Here is an 8,133-nt window from a genome sequence, read left to right on the forward strand (position 1 = left end):
GCAAAATCTAAGTTAAGCGCTGCAGTACTGCAAATTTTAAAGTGCTGCAGTACTGCAAAATCTAAGTTAAGCGCTGCAGTACTGCACATTTTAAAGCACTGCAGGACTGCAAAATCTAAGTTTTACAAAAGCAACTTTAAAGTTTTACAAAAGCAACTTTAAAGTTTTACAAAAGCAACTTTAAAGTTTTACAAAAGCAACTTTAAAGTTTTACAAAAGCATTTCACAACAGCAACTTCAAAGTTACACAATACAGCTTTACAATAGCAACTTCAAAGTTTCACAATAGCAACTTCAAAGTTTCACAATAGCAACTTCAAAGTTTCACAATAGCAACTTCAAAGTTTCACAATAGCAACTTCAAAGTTTCACAATAGCAACTTCAAAGTTTCACAACAGCAACTTCAAAGTTTCACAACAGCAACTTCAAAGTTTCACAACAGCATTTCACAATAGCAACCTTAAAATTTTACAATACAGTTTCACAATAACAACTTTAAAGTTTTACAATACCAACTTTACAGTTTCACAATAGCAACCTTAAAATTTTACAATACAGTTTCACAATAACAACTTTAAAGTTTTACAATAGCAACTTTACAGTTTCACAATAGCAACCTTAAAATTTTACAATACAGTTTCACAACACCAACTTTAAAGTTTTACAATAGCAACTTCAAAGTTTCACAATAGCAACTTTAGTTTTACAATAGCAACTTTACAGTTTCACAACACCAACTTAAGTTTTACAATAGCATTTCACAATAGCAACCTTAAAATTTTACAATACAGTTTCACAACACCAACTTTAAAGTTTTACAATAGCAACTTTACAGTTTCACAACACAGTTTTACAATAGCAACTTTACAGTTTCACAACACAGTTTTACAATAGCAACTTTACAGTTTCACAACAGCATTTCACAATAGCAACCTTAAAATTTTACAATACAGTTTTACAATAGCAACTTTACAGTTTCACAACACCAACTTTAAAGTTTTACAACAGCATTTCACAATAGCAACCTTAAAATTTTACAATACAGTTTCACAACACAGTTTTACAACAGCATTTCACAATAGCAACCTTAAAATTTTACAATACAGTTTCACAACACAGTTTTACAACAGCATTTCACAATAGCAACCTTAAAATTTTACAATACAGTTTCACAACACAGTTTTACAACAGCATTTCACAATAGCAACCTTAAAATTTTACAATACAGTTTCACAACACAGTTTTACAACAGCATTTCACAATAGCAACCTTAAAATTTTACAATACAGTTTCACAACACAGTTTTACAACAGCATTTCACAATAGCAACCTTAAAATTTTACAATACAGTTTCACAACACAGTTTTACAATAGCAACTATACAGTTTCACAACACAGTTTTACAATAGCAACTTCAAAAATTGCAATACAAAATGACTTCCACCATAGTACTAAATTTTTTATTTGTTTCACATTGCATTAAATTACAAAGTTTACAGAGCATTTTCCAAGTTTACAGAGCATTTTCCAAACTTATCAGTCTTTTCCACATTCCTCACTGCCATTACGTCCGTCGCTGCACGTCCAGAAGTTTTCCTCCCCGAGGCGACATTACCTCCACAATCCCTGTTCTCAAGCAGAAAACGAGTAAGCTGTGCTCCTCTTCACACACTGTCCGCTTCCGCACCTAGACACAAAAATAAAAATTGAAAAATATAATTACATCACAAACTACAAAGAGCACCCCAATATTTTACAAACACAACACAGAATAATACAGTTACATTCACACACTTCACAACCCTGGCCTACACAATGCTGGCCATCTAGTCCAACTCCCCCCACACCCTTCGCCGACAAAATCCTCTACTGTCTTCCAAAGACCATCCGCTAAACAACATAATTCCCTGTGCTAAGTGGCAATTACCACGTTCCAGGGGAGCGCGCTCCACGGGAACGCCATTCCCCGGAGCATTGAAAAATTCACCCTGCCTGCCAAAACCCCGGCCCGAGCCTGACCCCCGTCCGAACATTGGCGATGAACATCGCCTCACAGAGCGGCCGGGACCGGGGAAAAAAAAAACCCAGCCGGGGGGAAAAAAAAAAACCCCCCCGGCTGGGGTTTTTTTATTCTACTTGTATTTTTTTAAAATTCTAATTGCCTGAAAAACATCTCAACTGTACAACCTGAAAGGAAAAAACATTAAAAACCTAAACCACTTAACCCTACAACGTGACACACATTCACAACACACTACGCATTAACATCACATTCACACCAGCCCTCGCTCTCAACTCATCCAACTGCCTGCCACCCTCAAGGGGCCATCGCCCCGTGCCTGTGGCACCGGGGGCCTCAAAAATCGCCCTGCCTGCCAAAACCCCGGCCCGAGCCTGACCCCCGTCCGAACATTGGCAATGAACATCGCCTCACAGAGCGGCCGGGACCGGGGAAAAAAAAAACCCAGCCGGGGGGAAAAAAAAAAAAACCCCCCGGCTGGGGTTTTTTTATTCTACTTGTATTTTTTTTAATTCCCTGAAAAACATCTCAACTGTACAACCTGAAGGGAAAAAAAACCATTAAAAACCTAAACCACTTAACCCTACAAGGTGACAAGACATTCACAAGACACTACGCATTAACATCACATTCACACCAGCCCTCGCTCTCAACTCATTCATCCAACTGCCTGCCACCCTCAAGGGGCCATCGCCCCGTGCCTGCGGCACCGGGGGCCTCAAAAATCACCCTGCCTGCCAAAACCCCGGCCCGAGCCTGACCCCCGTCCAAACATTGGCGATGAACATCGCCTCACAGAGCGGCCGGGACCGGGGAAAAAAAAAACCCAGCCGGGGGGAAAAAAAAAAAAAAACCCCCGGCTGGGGTTTTTTTATTCTACTTGTATTTTTTTAAAATTCTAATTGCCTGAAAAACATCTCAACTGTACAACCTGAAAGGAAAAAACATTAAAAACCTAAACCACTTAACCCTACAAGGTAACACACATTCACAACACACCACTCATTCAGATCACAGGCACGCTAGCCCTCACACACAACTAACCCATCCTGCCGCCAAAGGGCATCAAGGGGCCATCACCCCTTACCCGCAGCACCCGGGGTCTCAAAAATCAACCCCCAGCCCCAGCCCAACCTCCTTCCAAACTCCCCACAAACTATACTTCCATTACACCAACGCTTCAACACACACCATATGCACCATACATAGATTTTTCAACCCGATACTTAGCTTTCATAGCGGCACAAGTCACAGTCCAACCTCCGTAGGAGCCGCATCGCCTAAATGCGAGGTTCCTTCAATCGCCTCGTGCCCCGTGATCACCTGCAAAACCAACACACAAAACTGTTGAATAGACACTTCACCCTCAGCATAAAAAAATCCTGCACAGCTCCAAACTCCTACTTCCCACCTATTCCAAAAGCAAAAACCTCAGTGCCTTAACCATTTCTAGAACCTTACCACAAAGTGTCGACCTACACAATATTAACACCCATGCCCACTTACTGCCTTACTATATTCTACCCCACAAACCACTTGCAATCCACTCCACTACTGACATGCAATGACTGAAAAATCATTTAACCCTCAATGCTAACAATCTAGACATATCAGGATATCACCCATAGACTCCTACTGCTGTTCCACCTACCCCTGACTCTACATCCCCGGGCAGAGCAGCTCCAAGCCAAACACACCCATGCACACAACACACACCACTAACAACAAGGTGATTCAAAGCGAGAGAAAACTCTCAGCAAGAAGAAGGACTCCCAGACGGGAGGTGCCATCCGGCAAGATGACCTACGGCGTCCAAAACCACGAAGTGAGGAGGCTCTACGACAGCCCCAAAGAAGAAGAGGCAAAACTAACGGCCCCTTACAAGATGGTACTGTCTAAACCAAGGTGATGGATGCGTAAGAAGCCCGTCATCAAGACCTAGGAACATCAAGATGCAGGGAAGAACTCCCAGTCCAAGATGACACGCGGCTAGGCAGCAGAGCCGCCAAAGCAGCCTGGAAGAGCGCCGCAGAGGAGAACCGGCTGGTTCCTTCCAAAACCGATCCACGCTTTAGAGCTCCGAGCGCAAGACAAGAAGCGCCCAATTGGCACCGGGCCGATGAGTACGGGCATTCGAGACCCTAGGGATGGCGCCCGAAGCGCCTGCCGCGCTCCCTGAGCGCAAAGACTGATGACGGCATTGAGAGCCAACGAAGGTCTAAGGCACAGAAGACAGACTACACAAACCACACACCACCACAGACACAGGCTGGAACTGCCCTGCCCGGCACACGCTGCTCTCGTGCTGAAAAGCAACCCGCTCCCTTCGTCTGCCCGAACGGGACTGCTCCTGGACAGCCCTGCCCTCCTACACTAACTTTCAAACCCCTCCCTGCAATTCCCAGCTGTGTCCCTCCCTCCCAGCCTCTCCCCAGCCCGGGTCCCTCAACTTAACTTTCAGAGGGCCAAGGGTACGAATCCATCCTCCCCAAAAATCACACGGCCTAACTGGGATGATCCGGCAGTCGCCAGGTTCCTCTTCATCACCTGCAGTGAAGACAAAAAAAAAAAAAAAGCCAACAAAGTCAGAAGAGGCGGTAAGTAACCCATCAGCCAACACCAACTACTTTCCCAACCCCCCACTTAATCACACACACCACAGGGTTACGCCTACCTGCTCATTCCAGCGTCAGACCCTGCAGCCACCATCACTCCTGGTACCTGAGACAGCAAAACACACCAAATTAGCATAGCAGTCATGAGAAGTCACCAGCCCCATGCTCCTCCTCCCTCATCCACAGCTCACCTCAAACGCTCATCCCATTCCAAAGGTGGCCCGCACAGCGCCTGCAAAACAAAAGGCAAATGCTTAACTGAGCAACCACATAATACTTTGATATTCAACAGCAACCCGGCCCACAACCACCTCACCTTCTCAAACTCCTCATTGGCCTGCGACTTCGCCCCTCCGAGGCTGCGTGCTCCACCTGCAAAAAACAAACAACGACAAGGGATGCTTCCAACTTTGCCAACAATACGACACCTCCAAAGGAACAGTTCCTTTAACCCAGTAGTCACGACTCACCTTGCCCGGGACACCTCTGGTACCAATACCCCGCTTTGCCCCTTGCTTCGTACCTTCAAAATAAAAAGAAAAAAAGAACCCTATCAGCTACTCATAGAGCCACCGGCCACATCTTCCCTCTGATTCCACTCACGGACCCACCTTCTTGTGCTGCTTCGCTCCCCTCCTCCGTCGCTCTGTGGCACACAACTTGTCCCTCTGCATCTGAAAAAAAAACATATTCAACGAGTAACCTGGATGCAGAGCAAGAGCTTCACAATTCCAGAGGTCTTGATGCCATCTAGGAAGACCATCTGGAGTCCAACTACAGCCTGCCATCTTAAAAAAAAAAAAAAGGCCAAACTTTAAGCCCATCATATGCAAGCCTCAACACTTCAGAGGCTCAAATCTGCTTCAGTGCCCCTCAACAGCCCATGCCACACAGCTCCAATCATCTCCCTAAAACACTATTGGCATGGCTGTCCGCAAAGCCCGCCCACGGCTACTAGACCCAAGATAACTGTACAACCCTCACCTAAAGAATTAAGGCAAATCAACATTTCACCCATAGACTCCTACTGCTGTTCCACCTACCCCTGACTCTACAACCCCGGGCAGAGCAGCTCCAAGCCAAACACACCCATGCACACAACACACACAACACAGAACACTAACAACAAGGGGATTCAAAGCGAGAGAAAACTCTCAGCAAGAAGGACTCCCGGACGGGAGGTGCCATCCGGCAAGATGACCTACGGCGTCCAAAACCACGAAGCGAGGAGGCTCTACGACAGCCCCAAAGAAGAAGAGGCAAAACTAACGGCCCCTTACAAGATGGTACTGTCTAAACCAAGGTGATGGATGCGTAAGAAGCCCGTCATCAAGACCTAGGAACATCAAGATGCAGGGAAGAACTCCCAGTCCAAGATGACACGCGGCTAGGCAGCAGAGCCGCCAAAGCAGCCTGGAAGAGCGCCGCAGAGGAGAACCAGCTGGTTCCTTCCAAAAACCGATCCACGCTTTAGAGCTCCGAGCGCAAGACAAGAAGCGCCCGATTGGCACCGGGCCGATGAGTACGGGCATTCGAAACCCTAAGGGTGGCGCCCAAAGCGCCTGCCGCGCTCCCTGAGCGCAAAGACTGATGATGGCATTGAGAGCCAACGAAGGTCTAAGGCACAGAAGACAGACTACACAAACCACACACCACCACAGACACAGGCTGGAACTGCCCTGCCCGGCACACGCTGCTCTCGTGCTGAAAAGCAACCCGCTCCCTTTGCCTGCCCGAACGGGACTGCTCCTGGACAGCCCTGCCCTCCTACCCTAACTTTCAAACCCCTCCCTGCAATTCCCAGCTGTGTCCCTCCCTCCCAGCCTCTCCCCAGCCCGGGTCCCTCAACTTAACTTTCAGAAGGCCAAGGGTATGAATCCATCCTCCACCGAAAGTCACACGGCCTAACTGGGATGATCCGGCAGTCGCCAGGTTCCTCTTCATCACCTGCAATGAAGACAAAAAAAAAAAAAAGCCAACAAAGTCAGAAGAGGCAGTAAGTAACCCATCGGCCAACACCAACTACTTTCCCAACCCCCCACTTAATTACACACACCACAGGGTTACGCCTACCTGCTCATTCCAGCGTCAGACCCTGCAGCCACCATCACTCCTGGTACCTGAGACAGCAAAACACACCAAATTAGCATAGCAGTCATGAGAAGTCACCAGCCCCATGCTCCTCCTCCCTCATCCACAGCTCACCTCAAACGCTCATCCCATTCCAAAGGTGGCCCGCACAGCGCCTGCAAAACAAAAGGCAAATGCTTAACTGAGCAACCACATAATACTTTGATATTCAACAGCAACCCGGCCCACAACCACCTCACCTTCTCAAACTCCTCATTGGCCTGCGACTTCGCCCCTCCGAGGCTGCGTGCTCCACCTGCAAAAGACAAATGACAAGGGATGCTTCCAACTTTGCCAACAACATGACACCTCCAAAGGAACAGTTCCTTTAACCCAGTAGTCACGACTCACCTTGCCCGGGACACCTCTGGTACCAATACCCCGCTTTGCCCCTTGCTTCATACCTTCAAAATAAAAAGAAAAAAAGAACCCTATCAGCTACTCATAGAGCCACCGGCCACATCTTCCCTCTGATTCCACTCACGGACCCACCTTCTTGTGCTGCTTCGCTCCCCTCCTCCGTCGCTCTGTGGCACACAACTTGTCCCTCTGCATCTGAAAAAAAACCATATTCGTGTCACCTCGATGCACAGCAAGAGCTTCACAATTCCAGAGGTCTTGATGCCATCTGGGAAGACCATCTGGAGTCCAACTACAGCCTGCCATCTTAAAAAAAAAAAAAAAAAAAAAGGGCCAAACTTTAAGCCCATCATATGCAAGCCTCAACACTTCAGAGGCTCAAATCTGCTTCAGTGCCCCTCAACAGCCCATGCCACACAGCTCCAATCATCTCCCTAAAACACTATTGGCATGGCTGTCCGCAAAGCCCGCCCACGGCTACTAGACCCAAGATAACTGTACAACCCTCACCTAAAGAATTAAGGCAAATCAACATTTCACCCATAGACTCCTACTGCTGTTCCACCTACCCCTGACTCTACAACCCCGGGCAGAGCAGCTCCAAGCCAAACACACCCATGCACACAACACAGAACACTAACAACAAGGTGATTCAAAGTGAGAGAAAACTCTCAGCAAGAAGAAGGACTCCCGGACGGGAGGTGCCATCCGGCAAGATGACCTACGGCGTCCAAAACCACGAAGCGAGGAGGCTCTACGACAGCCCCAGAGAAGAAGGGGCAAAACTAACGGCCCCTTACAAGATGGTACTGTCTAAACCAAGGTGATGGATGCGTAAGAAGCCCGTCATCAAGACCTAGGAACATCAAGATGCAGGGAAGAACTCCCAGTCCAAGACGACAGGCGGCTAGGCAGCAGAGCCGCCAAAGCAGCCTGGAAGAGCGCCGCAGAGGAGAACCAGCTGGTTCCTTCCAAAACCGATCCACGCTTTAGAGCTCCGAGCGCAA

Source organism: Harpia harpyja, chromosome 6 (assembly GCF_026419915.1).
Source record: "Harpia harpyja isolate bHarHar1 chromosome 6, bHarHar1 primary haplotype, whole genome shotgun sequence".
In the NCBI taxonomy this organism is placed as follows: Eukaryota; Metazoa; Chordata; class Aves; order Accipitriformes; family Accipitridae; genus Harpia; species Harpia harpyja.